The 18,978-nt window shown below is 39.7% G+C and overlaps 1 protein-coding gene across 7 annotated transcripts in view; it reads left to right on the top strand.

Annotated features, from left to right (window-relative positions):
• bcl9 (BCL9 transcription coactivator) overlaps nt 1-18,978 on the top strand; it is a 253,860-nt gene that overhangs the window by 36,511 nt on the left and 198,371 nt on the right. For all 7 annotated transcript variants that reach the window (XM_087987985.1, XM_087987989.1, XM_043691452.2 and 4 more), the window contains one exon: nt 16,081-16,190. The gene's annotated coding sequence lies outside the window, so the exon portion shown is untranslated. The remainder of the gene's footprint in view (nt 1-16,080; nt 16,191-18,978) is intronic.

The following is an 18,978-nucleotide window of genomic DNA, read 5'->3' as shown; positions in this document are numbered from 1 at the left end:
AGGTTATCAACCTAGATCCCTGGATTCATAGCCTAGTGACATTTCCACTATGCCGACATCTGTCCAGTCTAGGTATTAGACTTTAAGTTGTTCTCGATGATTTTAATGCATCAATTGGGCTGTATCTGGTTTAATTCAGCAATAGCTCTTCTATGTTTAGAGTCAGATGGCTTGGTATTCCAGACCACTCCAGGATTCGACTATACTGTCTATAGACAGTAAGTCAGGACTCTATCTGCTCTGACAGGTAGATGCAAAGGCTACCATTGCCTTACCTAGCAAAAAGGAGGACACTCTGGTGCCCTCAATAACTAATTTATCTCTAAAGTTATAAATTCCTCACCTGAGAACTCTGGTGGCGTGACCAGGTTCCTGCTGCAAATAGTAGTGTGGGTTTCAGCCTGAAATGGGTTCAGGGAAAGAAAATGCAGAGAGGCAACCAGGAACGTCACAGATATTTGCTGTTCTCCTTGTGTTTTATAGTTACAGTTGCTTTTCTTGCAATGCATTTAGTCCATGAGCAGTAATCAGCAACTCATTTTTATTTGCCAAATTTGTGGCTTTGGCAAGGCACAGAGCAACATTGACTGTGTAGATAACATAGCTACCCGAATGGGAATGTTACTGGATCATGATTTCGCCAATATGATTCTTTACTAATGTGCTTTCTGAGGGTCGTCAATATGAAAATGAGACATAGCCATTTGATGAAGGAAAGAATCACAGAGTAGATAAGATGCAGAATGAGACTGTTCAGTCCATCGTGTCCCCACCTTTGAATAAGCATCATAAATTAACACTATTTTCTGCCTTTTCCTGTAAATCTGCATAGAGTTAGTATTAAATGATTATTTAAATACACTCTCTCATGCCTTAATTGAACCTGCCCCCACACAATCCCAAGCAGTGCATTCCAAATCTGAAACACGCTTGAAAAAGAATTTTTTCATTTTCCATGCACTTCTTTTGCAAATTATTTTATATCTGTGAGATGTCATTCTCAAGTCAATTACAAATGGCAACAGTCTTTCCCTATTCACTCTATCCAGCCATCTCATGATTTTGAAAACCTTTATCAGGTGTTACGTCCTTCTGCTCTGTAAGGAAAGCAATCCCAACATCTCCAATCTATAGCACAGATGACACAGCACGTGGTAAAATGACCAGATCAGACCCAGTAAAAGATGAACCACAGTAAACTTTGTGTCTAATCTTTACATATGAGGGGCCACAATTCCATTCTTTTTTCACTGAAGAGCTGATGATCAAGCTTTGGAAATATAAGGATAGCCATGACATTAAACTTCCAAAAGCAAAACAAGATGTGAAGAAAATTATGTTTTAAAAAATAAATAATACACATGACCATAAAAATAGGGCAGAGCATCAGAAATAACAAATAAAACATCTTCTGCCTTTTAATAAAGGAGCAGAGCGAAAGAGGCGGATTGAGATAGTGGGAATTGAAGCTGGGCTGAGACTTTTAGTATGGGGTTTTCTGTTCAGATAAACTTGGACAGATCTCTAGATATTTCTTTAAATGTTTTTATTCATACTGTATCGATGAGCATAATGTAGCAGATTTATCTGTCCTAAGCTACTTTAATTCCATCATTCTAGACACATCTGCCATGAAGAAAAGATTCTTACAATCTACAGTATTTATGCTCTTATAATTTTGTATAGCTAAGATCCCCACTTAGCTTCCTCTCCTCTAGGGAAAATAAATCCAATCTATCCAGTCTCTCCTCATAACTGAGATTTTCTATCCTAGGCAACTCTCTCCAATAGTGCAGTGACCAGAACTGCACACAGTATTCCATCTGTGGCCAAACCAATGCTCTCTAAAGTTGCACAAAGCTTATTTGCTCCTAAATGCTATGTCCCAGTGATTGAAGGCAAGCATCCTGTATATCTCCTTCACCAACCTGTCTATCTGTGCTAACACTTTCAGGGATCTCTGAATTTGTGCACTAAAGCCCCCTTGTTCCTCAGTACTACCTATGGACTCCACCATTTATTGTGTAAATCCTTCCCCTATTAAACGTCCCAAAATGAATCATTTCATACTTATCAGGATTATTCTATGTGCCATTGCCCTATTCAATGTACCCATCATATCACATCCTATTTGCAACCAAAATTTGAATCCAGTTTGCCAAATTGCCTTGGATCCCATGAACTCTTGACTTTGTAGATCAGCCTTTGATGTGGGATCTTGACATAGGTGTTACTGCTTACACATTCATAGGTGTCATCCTGTAGCACCTTTCCACAATACCTTCTGCTGCAAAGTTTAATTGTCAACAAAACACAGCTAAATGGTGAGGCTGTACCATTGAGTAAGAATTGCTAGTTATCACCGTTTCTCTTCATCACCAGTACAAAGACACTTTCAGCTTTGTTTAGATGTGTTGTCATGTTTAGGCCAAGGACATGACTGAATCAGATGGGAGAATACAGAACTTTGGTTTAATTCTCCAAACTACCTCTAGAAGGACTGTGAAATATGAATGAATATATTTGCAGTCTTTGTTCGTCGCACTGAAAAAATCTATTGTTAACACCATCCCAGTCACAGTTGTTGGTGCTATAAAGCATTCTCCGCAAGAAACTTTTTATGAGATGGGTTTTATCTTTGAATGCTGGTGTTTCTGACAGTATCTCCAAAAGATCGACAAGCTTGCAGAACCCTTATGGGTCTCATGGAAAAATCAACCATGATTCTCATACTTCAATTTTGTTGACAGACCTTCCTGGATGTGCTCTGTGATCCTGAGATGACATCAAGCTTAATTTCTTTGTCAAGAGTCAGATGGTCAACATGACCATCTGACTCTTGACAGGTTAGGGAATTGATAGTTCCATAATGTATTCAGTACCTTCATGTGATGAATCTTCAAAAGAGTTGTCTGTCCCATTAGCTCATATCAGTATAGGAACAGTTGAATGAAACAAATCTGTTCACCCTGGTCTGGAGGAGTATCTGAGGAATCCTAATGGGCAGCATCAGTGACTGGAAAACTAGGTATCACAGGGTTTTCTTCTTTAAACGTTGAAACTAGGCTTGACTGTGCTAAGTTCACCCACTGAGTTTGCCTACTTTGTAAGAGCTTCTAAAGAGGTAGGGTCATCCTTACCATACATGACAGATGAGAAATATCATGAAGCTGATCAAATATGTGGAAAAGTTGAGATGCTCCTTGAGGATCATCCAATCTTCTTAGTATGAAGACTGAGTTGCTGGGAAAAAAATGAGTTTCATCTAAGGAAAATGTTTTCCAATCTTCTGGCTACAAATGCTGATTTCCCTGGAAAGACTGAGGCAATTCCTCACAGAATAAAATATAGTCATCAATTGGACTTGGAGAGCCTTGTGTATATTATTCTTCCCAGACTGCATTTCATTACATGAATTTAAATTTTACCACTGCACACTTGGATTTGAGTTCAGGCACTTAGTCCACGGAGCCAGGTTGAAGACTGTTAACCCAGTAACATTACCACTGCCATCAATGCTTTAAGATTTTGGGCATATTTAGTTGTGTTAAGCTATTCTCAAAGGTTGTAATTTGAGTCAGAGTGATTCAGAATTATAATCGTTGAGACATAGAAATTTGCAGCACAGACAAAAAGGTTGTTCAGTACATCATGTCTAGCCCAGTCAGAAACAACCATCTAACTATTCTAATCTCATTTTCCAGCACTTGGCCTGCAACCTTGTCTGCCTTGGGATCTCAGGGGCACATTAGATTAGGTTAGATTAGATTACCGACAGTGTGGAAACCAGCCTTTTGGCCCAACAAATCCACACCAACTCTCCGAAGAGCAACCCACCCAGACCCATTCCAACCCCTGACTAATGCACCTAGCACTACAGGCAATTTAGCATGGCCAATTCACTTGACCTGCACATCTTTGGACTGTGGGAGGAAACCGGAGCACCCGCAGGAAACCCATGCAAACATGGGGAGAATGTGCAAATTCCACACAGTGCCCAAGGCGGGAAACGAACCCGGGTCCCTGGTGCTGTGAGGAAACATGATGTTTATGATGGTTTCTGCCTCTACCACCACAGGGAATGAGTTCCAGATTCCCACCACCCTGTACGTAAAAATGTTTTTCCTTACATATCCTCTAAGCCTTCTATCCCTTACCTTAAATACATGTCCCTGGTCATTGATTCCTCCATCAAGGAGAGGTTTCTTCTGTCTACTCTTTTTATGCACCTCATAATCTTATACATTTCACTCATCCCCTGTCTATCTCCTGTTCTGTACGGAAAACAACTATCAGTCTATCCAATCTCTCTTCATAGCTGGAACTCTCCAGCCAAGTCAACATCCTCGTAAATTTCCTCTACACCCTCGTCAGTGCTACTGCATGCTTCCTAAAATGCGGATTCCAGAACTGCACCCAGTACTGTTTTGGGGCTTATCCATCATTTTATACAGCTCCAGCATAACCTCCCTGCTCTTAAACCCTATGCCATCACTAATATGGGTAAGTATATCGTATGTTTTCTTAATCACCTGTCCTGAAACCTTAAGGGACCAGTGTTCATACACACCAAGATTACGCTGAGCCTTGATGATTCCCAGGATTTAGAGCCCAATGTTCTATATAGTTTTAACACAACCTTGTGTTTAGGATCAGAAGGTTGGGGGTCCAAGCTCACCCCAGGATTTGGTCATACACTCTTTGACTGAGGCCGCCTAAAAATGTAATTTAAACATAGTTAGGAAATGTTTTTAAATATGAGCTAAAGTATTGTGACCAGTGCTGGGCAACACTTAAGGAAGGATGGCAAGGCTTTAAAGAGGATGTAGAGTATTTTTATTAGAATGGTTTTAGGGATGAGAGTTTCCAGTTGTCAACAAACTGGAACACATGGGATTGTTCTATTTAAAAGCAGTTAGGGATATGATATAGGTGTTTAAAAGCATGAACGATATGGTTGGATAAATGAAGAGAAACTCTTGGCAATGCAATGATAATGAACAGGCATAAATTGAAGAAAAAACCAGAGACATAGCATGAGGAGAAAAATTACAATTTTAAATAAACTTTATGATAGGACAATTGTGTATTTATGCCAATATGTTGGACTGTCACTTTGAGTGATAACATTATCGGTCACTTTGAATAGGAAACATTTAATGTAGCTCACTGTCTTGTAGGGAGAACACCTTTCTAATAAAAATTCCTGTTGTTTTAAATACTGTATCCCTAGTCCTCCTTGAAGCATAACACAAGAGAAAAGCTTGTGATGAGAATACAAACTACAGGTACAATCAACATGCATGAGAAAAGGAATTCCTTCCAAGGAAGAGGCGAACAGTGCTCAAGAAGCTTATCATGTGCTCCATCCGGAAGGAATGCTGTGGGTAACGAGTGTCCGAAACAGAGGGAAATGTTTTGAGCTCGGGTGCAGACTCAAAAAAGAAATCAGGCTGCCTCAGGAATAATTTTGTTTTAAATGGGTGAATGTGAGGTTGTGCTAAAATTTTCACACTACGTAAATCTTTTCCGTCTTAAAAAGAAATTTTAAAAAGTAGGAAACTTTGGTGTTGTTGGACCATATGGTAAAACTCCAGGAAAACCAAAACAGAGAGAATCTATTATTTTGTCCAGCTAACAAACTTGAAGCAGACATAATCAGCCCTCTATTCCTGAGTATTATGGGAAAAAACGTTTAACCTTCTGAAGGAGTCTGGTATAGCAAGAGAAGCTGAGTTCCAAACCTTATGAAGGAATAGCAGGAATTTATCACCACCAAAACTATTGGTGATTGCTCAAACGGTCAGATTCCACAAATACAACTGCCTTGACAGTGAAGCTGTCTCTCGGTTTGTCGCAATTTTAATGAAATTTAATGAAGTAAATATGATTTAAGGGGAAGCGACAGACTAGTGGTATTATTGCTGCACTGTTACACTAGAAACCCAGATAATGTTCTGGGGACTTTGGTTTAAATCTCTTCAAGGCAGATTTAATTTTAAAAATTCTGGAATTAAAATTTAATGACAACCATGAATCTGCAGTTGCTGATTGCTGAAAATACCTATCTTGGATGGAAGGAAGCTGACATCCTTATCTGGTCTGGGCTACATATGACTCCAGACCCATAGCAATGTGGTTGACTCTTAACTTCAAGTTGAGATAGGCCTAGCCAGCAATGCCCATATCCCGTGAACGAATTTTTTAAAAAAGTGACGACAGAAAGGAATATAAACTTAAAGAAAGCAAATGTTGGAATCACTGGGTACTGCAAAAGCTATGGGCTGCGACATTTGGCAATAGAACTGAAGACTTGTGTTCCCGAATATGCCTCTCCCTGAGCCATGTTGTTCAAGTAGCTTCAACAAGGCATATCAGTTGTTATAGGGAAAGGCAGGAAAATGGGCACGAGGCCTGTCAGATCCGCCATAATCCTATTAAATGGCAGACTAGGCTTGAGAGGCTGAATAGCCTACTGTTTTCCTTTTTTATGGTCTTCTTATGCAAGTGGTGCCTTTTGAGTGACCATATCAACGTGAATGTTCAGTTATATAGTTGATCTGAAGATTTGTTCTTTTACTTCGTCAAACAAAAGTTTCCAGCTTTTTTGGAAAGTAATTGGTGAAGAAAATCAAAATCAAATGAGCTGAATTAAATTGCTTTGCATATTCTGAGATTGACCTCTCTCAAATTCAAATGAAATATGCAATTGTTTTCAATGTGGATTTGGGAATTAAGGAAAATCCTCTGTCAAATTTAAAGTTAAAGAAGAGAATCAAGCCAATTTTTACATGGCTAGTTCAGTGCATTATGTGATCAGACCAAAAGCTGAGGCAGAATTAGAGCATGTCTTCAATAGGGGAGTTCTTGAACCTGTAAATGTGAGTGATTGGGTCATACCTATCATAGCTGAAAAATGTGTTGCTGGAAAAGCGCAGCAGGTCATTCCTGAAGAAGGGCTTATGCCTGAAACATCGATTCTCCTGCTCCTTGGATGCTGCCTGACCTTTTTCAGCTCTGATCTGCAGCATCTGCAGTCCTCACTTTCTCCTAGTTGATTCATGCCTATCATAACAGTGATAGAACATCGAACAGTACTGCACAGGAACAGGCCATTCAGCCCATGATGTTGTGCCAAATATGACGCAAAATTAAACTAATCACTTCTGCCTGCTCACGGTCCATGTTCCTCTATTCCTTGTTTATTCATGTGTTTCTTAAAAGCCCCTTAAACACCCCTATCATATCTCCCTCCATTACCATCCCTGGCACGTTCCAAGCTCTCTGCAAAAAAGCTTGCCTGTCACATCTCATTTGAACTGTTCCCTTCTACCTTAAATGCATGCCCTCTAGTATTTCAACTCTGAGTAAAAAGATTCAGAATGTCAACCATATCTATGCCTCTCATAATTTTATAAACATGTATCAGGTCTCCCCTCAGGGTCCGCCACTCCAGAGAAAACAACCCTAGTCTGTTCAGCCTCTCTTTATAGCTCATACCCTCTAATCTAGGCAGCATCCTGGTAAACCTCTTCTGCGCCCTGTCCAAAGCCTCCACACCCTTCCTGCAATGTGGTGACCAGAATTGAACACAGTACTCTAAGTGTGACCTAACAATAGTTTCATAGAGCTGTAATATGACAATTTAACTCTTGTACTCAAAATCTGGACCAATAAAGGCAAGTATGCCCTATGCTTTCTTTACCATCCTATCTACTTGTGTGGCCACTTTTAGGGAGCTATGGACTTGGACCCCAGGGTCCCTCTGAAGATCAATGCTGTTTAGCGTCTTGCCAAGAAATGTTAAGAAAAAGTATACAGTTAATCTCCTCAAGTGGAACAACTCACACTTGTCCAGATTAAATTCCATCTGCCATTTGTCTGCCCATATCTGCAACTCATCTATATCTTGCTATATCCTTTGACAACCTACTACACTGCTCAAAAGAAAGTTGCATCAGTATGCATCTGTAGCAATTTTAAGGTCACTATTAATTGTTTACTTTTAATTGATGACCTATTTGCTGGACTAGCTGGACATCAGCTTTTCAATAAAATTGACCTTAGACAACTCTATCTCCTGTTGAATGTAGATCCTGAGTTACAGAAATACTTGATAACTGAAACACAAAGGACCATTCAAATACAGGTGACTTGTATTTGGAATTGCATCTACATCTATGTTATTCCAATGTGCCATGGATCAGATTTTAAGTGGATTGGAAGCAGTCCAGTGTTATCTGGATGATACTTTAGCCATGGTGAGAAATGCAAATGACCATTCCCACAACTGAGATGCTATCTGTTGTAAGGCTTTAAGATTATGGCCTAAGAATGAGGAAAGACAAATGTGAATTTGTTAGATCTTCCATCAAATAGTTAGGCCATGTCATCGATGCTAAGGAACTGCATAAGCCATCTTTAAAAGTAAAAGGCATAACTGAAGCACCAGCATCTAAAAGTGTTGGCCAACTCTGATCCCTTTTGGGCTTGCTGAACTACTATGGCTAGTTTATCCAAAACCTTGCTCAATTTAGCATGCCAAAGCAAGAATTAGAAATGGGGAGATCAATGCAAAAGAGCCTTTACATCTGCCAAATAGAAAACGTCAGCAGACATGACTCATTCTGACCCAAAGTTACTGTTGCGAATAGCATGCCATACACCACTATATGGAGTGGGAACAGTTGTTTCTTGCACACTACCCAATGTTGAAGGGAAACCCAATAGCTTTTGCATCAAGGTCGTTAAACTAATCAGAAATGAACTATGCATATATGAAGAAAGTTTGAATAAGCAGCTAAAACTCTGGTAACGGTAGGACAAGTTAGGAAATGCAGTAGAAATGATCACTAATTTCAAAATGATTGATATGGTACTTTGTTGCAAGATCAACCCCAGAATGAAGCCACATGTTACATGGGAGCTAAAACGATCTATATATGTAGAATGCCTCCTCTGGGGAAGGAGGTCATCATTCCACTACAGATAAGGAAATGAGTATTAATCAACAATACAAAGATTACTGCAGCATTTCAGAATTAAGGCAATAGCTACAGCTATAGTGGTCAGGACTTGACTCTGAAATTGAGGAGAATGTGCACAAGTATTTACAACCTAACTCCATTAGTGCCATTACACCTATGAATAGGCCAGAAAAGACATATCAAATAATTTACATTGAATATGCTGGATATTTTGATGTTTTTCACATGGTCAATATAAATTTTAAATAACCTGAAATTGCCATCATGAAATTGCCGGCACCTTGAGAGAAAGCCATTAAAAGATTCGGGAGATTTTTGCCAGATTTGGTCATCTGGAAGAACTTTGGTAATAATTGTCCACAGTTTTTATCAAAGTTTACAAAATGCCTAAAGCAGAATGGAATTCAATGTGTCTGATCACCTCCTTTATCACCCAGATGCAGATGGTTTGGTAGAAAGGTTAGTTCAGCCAATGAAACATTTCTTGAGGGTAATTCAAGAGAAAGGATCGCTATTCAAAAGACTGAGCTGAATTTTTTTAACATATGGGGACACAACCCACTGGATAACTCAAAGTTCTCTGGCATTGCTCATAGTAAGGTTTTGGTACGCACAACAGTAGATTTGCTGAAACCACTCGTGACACAAGACAGGAAACAACAGAATCAGGTTTTCCCAATGAGAGAACAAGGTTCAATGCATTTTCCAAAAAGGTCAACAAGTGTTGGTGAGGAATTGGAGAGAGAAGTGGGTACCACCTGTCATTGTAGCACAGACTGGATTGGTTTCCAATAATGTACAGATAGGAGACAACGTAATATGGCAATTTGTGCAGATCTACCGATCTGATTTAGAGCATCTGCAGTTCTTTCAGTTTTCATGCAGATCTACTCTTGGCAACCAGAATGAATGTACCAGGAACAACAATAATAGAGCCTGAATATACCAAAGAACAGAAAAGTAACTGGACCATCGGAAGAACATCGTAACATCGTAGAGAATATCACAACATTGTGCAAAACTTGGAACATTCAGTTATCTCCGGAAAAGGCAATGACAGATGATATCCCAAGCACACCTTAAACATCAGAGATTAAAGCTGAGGAAAATAAACAGATGCTTGAAGTGCATTGTCAGCCACATAGGCATTAATATCCTCTAGAATGTCTCACCTAGTGACTGTTGTAATTATGATTGTAAATATTGTGACATTTTTTATTCCAAAAACCTAGGATGTAAAGGGTGGGGGATGTTGTGTATTTGGATGTTTGTTGGACTGTCACTTGAAGAATCCAATCACGTGACACTCTGATGACTTCACATTCAATTTTGAGGGAAACCGCTCAGTCTAACCTTGCTGCCTTGTAGAGTAAACATCTCCTTATAAAAGCTCTTTTTGTTTGAAACACCACAACCTCCTAGTTCATGAAATGTAACAGTGATGCATGCAGAATATAGATGTTCGAGGTGATGCTTTTATCAAATTTGCAAGACACAGTAGAGACAGTATCTGACATTTAGTTACAAACAGCAGAATTGTGGCATTCACCATTGTTACTCTACAGAAACTGACAAAATCTTTGGTGGTTCAAAAAGGCAGAGTATCATGTAGAAATCCAGAACTACTTATCATTTATTGTCGTCCATCTCTCTATTTGATGCATGCTGTTGAGGCTTTTACACCTGGAGGTCCATTTGAAATAATTAATTAAGTATTTTCCACTTTAAAGCTGTTAGTTTTCCAAAGTTACTCTTTGGGACTAAGGTGTGACTGGGTTTTTAATGACTCAAGAACTTTTAGAATTTCAACTAAGCATCCTTGAAAAGCTCACTATATTATTGTACAATGTCGAATTTCTTCACAGTGATTAAAAACTGAATATTATTTTATAAAACATGATTATTTTTATTTTGCTAAGGTTCCTTTATCTTTATTGTAACTTCTGCCTTAGAACCTAAGCATTTGTCTTGCTGTCTGTGAATTAAAATTCAACGCGAGTGATTCTGGTTTTTACTATAAGTGATCACAATTTGATTCTGAAGAAGGGTCACTGGACTTGAAACATTAACTCCATTTCTCTCTCCATAGATGGTGCCAACCTGCTGAGTTTGTCCACTACTTGCTGTTTTAGTTTATTACAATTACATTGGTTGTTTAGCTCCTTGCTGATAGAGTTGCCAATGGATTCTCTTGAATTTGTCATTGATTTTAAACAATTGTGCAGGAAGAAGGAAGCATTCACATTATACAGCTGACAAACTCTTTATGAACACTGTTCTTTAAGATGAGCAATGGGTGCCTTCAGAATCTGAGTCATTCTCTCGGTTTATCTCTGTTGAGACCATACATCAGTGATGAAGCGATTAAATAAATGAGGACAGGCGATAGCAATCAGTCTTGTCTCTGCCACTTTGATATAAGGCAGCACTATACCCTTCTACACCAACATATTGGTCTGTCCAATGCCTCGCTGCCTGCTCCCAATCCCACCGCAGTTATACCAATGACTGGATAGAATCAGGTGGCCCACCCAGAGGGCCAATTGAAGCTGTGAAGTGGACAATGAGTAGGGGCCTTATCTCATTCGTATAGTTTTTTGATGGACAGTGGGAGTGTCACACAGTGAGAGGCCAGCTTAGTAGCTTTTCTTGTGCATATGCCTAGTGATCAGGTAGACGATTTGGGCTACAGAGAGGTCCCCACTTTCCCCATCCCTGAGCATTGACCACCCTAGCCTCTGGCTGTCCCATTCATAGTCTCTCAGATTCCAGCCTCCTACCATTTAAGTGGCCATTACCACCTCTTCATTGGAAAGACACCAATCATATTGAAAGGAACCAACACCTCTGATTGTCTGGTATATTTGAGGCAGGAGCACCTGGTCCAGAATCACAACCTCCAGCCAACTAATAGCTGGTTCCTGTTGATGTTGGTCTTTATTTTTTCTGGTTCCCCAGCCCTTGACATTTTTATGCTCAATGAAGTCAGGAAATGTGATGTTTTGTATAATTTTGTCCAAATTTTGAGAGTATCCGATCAACTCTTACACTGACATTTGACGTAAAGATCTCTGACAATTCTGAAAATCAATCCTGGCCTTCAAAACTCTCTGAATGTTAGATACTGCAGATGCATGATTGTAAACCTGACTGGAATTGATGGGAGTATAATCCGATAATATTGTACATAATGGAGGTATAAACACATTGCTCAAAAACGCTATTTCATTCTTCCTCAGTAATTGAAATAGTGTATAAAATTGGAAGGTGGCTAATTTTGAAGTCTGCCCTTCCCAGCATTCCATCTCCAGTCTTTATGTGTTCCATTCGATTTCCATCAGTGATTTTCAATAAAGTATTTGTGAGCTTTGTTATCGTTAACCAGTTGATCAATAATGTTGCGCTGAGGTGAAATAATCAAAGAGAGCTCTTTATATTTACAACGAGTCATCTAGTTCTGATAATTTTCTCTGGATGGTTTTGAATCATTTAACCCATGGAAAGTATATCAGAAGTGCCACTAAATACAAGAGGAGCTGGAAGATTCTTGAGCAAACAGTTGCCCCTTTGTTTTATTCCATTGCTTTCCAGTTTATGCTTTAAATTTTCTTTCCATGAATCAAGACAGTTGAGCCTTGGTTTGTGAAGGAAGGGCAGTCTTTTCAAACTTCGAACATAGAACATGACAACACAGTACAGGCCCTTTGACCCTTGATGTTGCACTGATGTGTAGAACCAATCTGAAGCCTATCTATCCTACACTGTTCCATTTTCATCCATATGCTTATCCAAAGACCATTTAAATGACCTTAAAGTTAGCGAGTCGACTCCTGTTGCAGGCAGTGCATTCCAAGCCCCTACTACTCTCGAAGAATGGGACAACATTTGCTATCCTCCAGTCTGCTGGCATTATTCCTGTAGATAATGATGACATAAAGATCAAAGTCAAAGGCTCTGCAATCTCCTCCCTGGCTTCCCAGAGAATCCTAGGATAAATCCCCACCGGCCCAGCGGATTTATCTATTTTCACACTTTGCAGAATTGCTAGCACCTCCTTGTGAAGCTCAATCTCATCTAGTCTAGTAGCCTTTATCTCAATATTTTCTTTGATAACATTGTCTTTTTTCAGTGTGAATACTGATGAAAAATATTCATTTAGCGCTTTCCCTATTTCCTCCGACTCCGTGCACAACTTTCCACTACTATCCTTGATTGCTCATAATCTTACTCTAGTAATTCTTTTATTCCTGATATACCTATAGAAAGTTTTAGGGTTTTCCTTGATCCTATCTGCCAATGACCTCTCATATGCCCTCCTGGCTCTTCTTGGCTCTCTCTTTAGGTCTTTCCTGGCTAACTTGTAACTCTAAAGTGCTCTAACTGAGTCTTCACATCTCATCCTAACAAAGCCTTCTTCTTCCTCTTGATGAGACGTCAACTTCCTTAGTCAACCATGGCTCTCTCTCTTGACCACTTCCTCCAGGTACATACTTATCAAGGACACGTAGAGCTGTTCCTTGAGCCCACATTTCAATTATGCCTATCCCCTGCAGTTTTCTTCCCCATCCTTTGCATTCTAAATCTTGCTTCATCGCATCATAATTGCCTTTCCTGAGTAATAAATCTTGCCCTGCATTATATACCTATCCCTTTCCATCACTAAAGTAAACATAACTGAATTGTGGTCACTATCACCAAAGTGCTCACCTACCTCCAAATTTAACACCTGTCCAGGTACGTTACCCAGTACCAATCCAATGTAGCCAAGCCCCTTGTTGGCTTGTCTACATACTGTGTCAGGAAAGCATTCTGCACACATTGGACAAAAACTGATCCATCTAAAGTACTCGAACTATAGTATTTCCAGTCAATATTTGGAAAGTTAAAGAACCCCATAACAACTACCCTGTTACTCTTGCTCCTATGCAGAATTATCTTTGCTATCCTTTCCTCTACATCTCTGGAAGTATTTGGAGGCCTATAGAAAACTCCCAACAGGATGACCTACCCTTTCCTGTTTCTAACCTCACACCATACTACATCAGTAGATGAGTCCTCAAATATCCTTTCTGCTACCGTCATACTGTGCTTGAATAACAATGCCACACCCCCTCCCCCTTTTGCTATCTTCTCTGTTCTCACTAAAACATCTAAATCCTGGAGCCTGCAACAACCATTCCTGTCCCTTGTTATGAAGGTGTAAGGGGCACTGTACCTTTAAGAGAGTTGAAGGACTTATCAAGCACACAGAGTCCTGGAGAATTTACAATGTAACATTAAGTCCACCAGCTAGAGTACCTGGGTTGCTATGAGACAAAAACAAATTCAAAATTGGCCAATCAGTTTAAATTATGCCCCAAAATACCAAACTCCAATCATGTTTGAATTTAATATTTTGACAATATTAAGACCAATGAAACGATCCGATGGTTTGGGGCATAAAACCAAAAAGAAATTTTTGCCAAAAGACCAACTGATGTAGGCTGCTAGTCAGAACTCTCTGAGAGGTACCTGTCTGGAAGAGTTTGCACAGAGAAAACATCAACACCGACCTGGAGAGCATATCTACAGAGGAAGATACAAAGAGAATATTCAACAGCTGACTGGTTCTGAAATTTGAATTTTTCTGTAAATATTATTTGGCGGTTTTATCGAACTAATATTGTAGAGGGGAAAGTAAGAGATAGGTAGAGGAATGAGTTGTAAACAGTTATTCTCTGTTAGATTTTAAAAAATAAAGTTGTTAATTTTTCCTTTAAATAATCACTTTTGGGAATAATTCTTTGTCTCTCAAATTTCAACAGATTACAGCAAGGGTTAAATCTCTTTTCTGTGTTGCAGGTTTAAGTCAACATGGGAGTTTACCCTGTGTTGTAAAACCCTGCTCTATCCAAACTAAACTGGCAGTCACAAAATACCTTTTATAGTAATGTCTTTTGCTGTCAGTACCAGGTCCTGAAGCGCCCACCATCCAGCAACTATTACTCTGCCAACTGGTTGCCCTGTTGAAAGCAGCTGTGCCATGCTCTGTGGCCAGCTTGTTTTTTGCATATGGAAACATCTGTGTATAATTATGCTCATGTGACTAATTGCAATTTTTTTTGCCATCCATAATTGAACAATAGTAATAAATTACTATTTCCTGAATTCAGAATAATTTCTCCCTCCCATCTACATAAGTTATCTTTGTGCTTAATTTATATTTTGCAACATAAGTGTCAGTCTTGGGTGACTGCCAGTCTTTGAATCAGATAGACGCTCATTCCTCCTAGCCCAGTCTGCAGTGTTTTAACCTCCCCCTGATCTCTTGTGGAGATGATAAGCAGTGGTGACGGATTGGCTCCTGTTTTTGGAGTTTTGTTCAAAGTTAGATAACTTGACTGTTTAATCTTTGTTCCTACACAACCCGTGGAGTAGGTAGACTGATACTAACTAAAACAACCTGATGGGAGCTGATGCCATCAGGCTGGAGTACCAAGTCCCAGAAGGAAGCTATAGTTCTCCGATTCCTGGAGAGCTACAGCATCACTTATACTTGGTGACTTCTTTTTCCACTTTTCACTCCTTTGCTGGTTCTTTTCAGCTGTTTTTGAAGTGTTGAGTCGTGTATAAATGAGTTATGATGGTTTGGAGTGCACTGTGCTGCTATCTATAAACCCAAAGACCTCAAATGTTTATTTAACAGCTTAAAAGTCTGAACCTGCAAATTTCAAAAACAGGATTTGCAAACCAAATAAAAACTAAAAAAGACTGCACATGCTGTAAAATTTTAAAAAAAAGTGAAGGAAGGGTCACCAGACCTGAAACGTTAACTTTGATTTCTCTTCACAGGTGCTGCCAGACCTGCTGAGCTTTTCCAGCAGCTTCTGTTTTTGTTGTTGTTTATGATTTGCAAACCAGTGTGTAATTGTTCGCAAATAAGGTGGCAAAAACCTTATCACAGTGAAATCTGTCCAGGTCTGTGGGTCTGTGCAGATTTACAAGCAAAACTGTTTAATAACCCAAGATTAGGTACAACATAGTAAATTGTGCGTGACCTTTCTCATACAATTTCATGAAAAATGTAACTTGTGAAATCCATTTGTATTTACAGGTTTATCATTCCTACTCAACAAAATGCTGGCAGTTTCAAATTGAAAACGTGAAGAATTACCTGTGAAACACGCTGGGATGTTCCAAGGATGTGAAAAACACGATAAAAATGCAAGTTGTTTTTGTATTTCAATTCACACTGCATCTAACCGTTCTCTTGTATCTCCATTGCATTAGTGGCATATTTAGAAATTGCCAAAATTTAATCACAAACAGAAAAGAGTTTGAAAATATTTACCCTGTGTGGTATGAGTTTCAGACCTTTGATTTTAGTATATTCTTATAAATGGTCCTATTATCTCCTGGTAAATGAACAGAAGGGACTTGGAAATGGGATTTCTATAGAGTTACAATTTGAAGGAAGGCACATGCTGTCACCTTAACAAGTATCATTGTGGTGAGGGTCTCATTGATACCTTTGATCTTTCCCATTGGTCATTTGAGCACCAAATAGTAATGACATGGAGAATGTTAAATTGATGCTGCCCAGTGGAAATCTGTTTAGTAAAGATGTGATTGTATGTGCACACTTACACTATAACTGTATCAGAAACCGTGCAGAGAAGGACATTCGACTTTTTCCTGGAATGAAGGATTTATGAAAAAATGGTTGAATAGGTTGGGTCCACACCTAATTGAGTTCAGAAGAATAAGAGATGACTTTACTGAATGTTGTAAGGTCCTGACGGGACTTGATAAAGATGGATACTGAGAAGACGTTACTTTTTGTGGTAGTAACTAAAACTTTTCAAAAACGTGAAGTCTCCTTTTTAGGATAGAGATGGGGAGAGATGTTTTACTCTTTGAGGATTGTTCGTCTGTAGAATTCTCTTCTGTAGAAAGCAGTGGAGGTTGGGTAGTTGAAATTTTTTGGGGCTGGCTTAGATAGATTTCTGTTAGACAAGGGAATCAGGGTTTATGGGAGAGACAATCAATAAAATGGGTCTGAGAACACAATTAGATCAACCATGATCTGTTGAATGGTGGGAACAAACTGGAGGGGCTTTATGGTCTGCTCTCCCTCTTATGCCTTATTTTCCAACAATATATCAAACAAAAATACTGTCGATTACAGTTCAAGGTTTAATGTATCAGATGCTGTAATGAGCATTCTAACATTATTTTGGAGAGTTGCTCTGCTTGCACACTGTTACTTCTGCAAACTTCATGGATAATTTCCTTGACACAAATTTTCAGGAAGCAGCCTTGCCATCAGGAAAGAAATAATGAGAAATTTACATGAGTGGGGCATTGCATATGACATTTCCAGCTGTAAAATCAAAAATGTGAGTGTATCCAATATTTCTGACATACACTTTTGACACCCACTTCCAGATGGGCTGAATGGCTTACTTCTGTTTCTGTGTAGATGAGACAGCTCATTGTATGTGGAATCAGTAAAATACCACTTGTTGTGCCCTATAATGCCTTTCATCCAGCATCTGTGTGTGTTATTTTGAGTTGACAGTTTAATTCCGTTGGACCTGTGCTCTTGTGGCTCACATCTTTTAAACACTATTTCTTGTCAGGATGTAGGCACTACAAAAAAGATGTTGATTTGTTGTCTGTACTTAGTTAACCTAAGAATAGGAAAAGTCAGCTGGGCCCTCCTGTTTACAAGCCGCAGATCCACATGGACGAGGTACTGCTGTAATGCTGTCAGTTGGAGAGTGATACAATTTTGATTGAGTGATAACAAAAAATCTGATCTGTTTTATTTATTCCCACAGTTAATATTTGTGATCCGTGGGTGTGGGTAGCCTCGCTTCATTATGTGGATTGTGGAAGTCCATAAAAAGGACTACCTGTGTGCAAGCACGTTATCAGCAATTAGAAAGTTTGGGGCAGCCCAGTGGCTCAGTATGTATAATGTGGTCTTTTTCATATTGGCAAGAAGTAATGAGTGGTATGCCAAAGGGATCAGTGCTAGGGTCTCAACTATTTGCAATTTATATAAATTACTTGGATAAAGGGATGGAAGTTATGAATACCTTATTTGTTGATGACACAATGATGGATAGGAAAGAGAGTTATCAAGGGGACATTATGAACCTAAAAAGTTATATAGTTAGGTTAAATGACTGAGCAAAGATCTGGTAAATGGTATATTGTCCATTTTAGCAGGAAGAACAAAAAAGAAGCATTTTATCTAAATGGTAAGAGATTGTAGAGCTCTGTGATGCAGAGGGATTTGGGTGTCCTCGTGCATGAAATATGTAAGGTTAGTATGCAGATATCGGATTAGTGGTGCTGGATGAGCACAGCAGTTCAGGCAGCATCCGAGGACAGGCAAAATCCGAGGACAGGCAAAATCGACGTTTCGGGCAAAAGCCCTTCATCAGGAATAAAGGCAGAGAGCCTGAAGCGTGGAGAGATAAGCTAGAGGAGGGTGGGGGTGGGGAGAGAGTAGCATAGAGTACAATAGGTCAGTGGGGGAGGAGTGAAGGTGATAGGTCAGGGAGGAGAGGGTGGAGTGGATAGGTGGAAAAGGAGCTGGGCAGGTCGGACAAGTCCGGACAAGACAAGGGGACAGTGTTGAGCTGGAGGTTACAAACTAGGATGAGGTGGGGGAAGGAGAAATGAGGAAGCTGTTGAAGTCCACATTGATGCCCTGGGGTTGAAGTGTTCCGAGGCGGAAGATGAGGCATTCTTCTTCCATGCGTCTGGTGGTGAGGCAGCGGCAGTGGAGGAGGCCCAGCACCTCCATATCCTCGGCAGAGTGGGAGGGGGAGTTGAAATGTTGGGCCACGGGGCGGTTTGGTTGATTGGTGCGGGTGTCCCGGAGATGTTCCCTAAAGCGCTCTGCTAGGAGGCGCCCAGTCTCCCCGATGTAGAGGAGACCGCATTGGGAGCAACAGATACAATAAATGATATTAGTGGATGTGCAGGTAAAACTTTG

This window comes from Chiloscyllium plagiosum, unplaced genomic scaffold (genome assembly GCF_037043375.1).
Source record: "Chiloscyllium plagiosum isolate Xiang-an unplaced genomic scaffold, Cpla_swu_hap1 HiC_scaffold_6, whole genome shotgun sequence".
NCBI lineage: Eukaryota > Metazoa > Chordata > Chondrichthyes > Orectolobiformes > Hemiscylliidae > Chiloscyllium > Chiloscyllium plagiosum.
The sequence above is the reverse complement of the archived record's forward strand: the minus strand, read 5'-3'. Positions and strand labels throughout refer to the sequence as shown.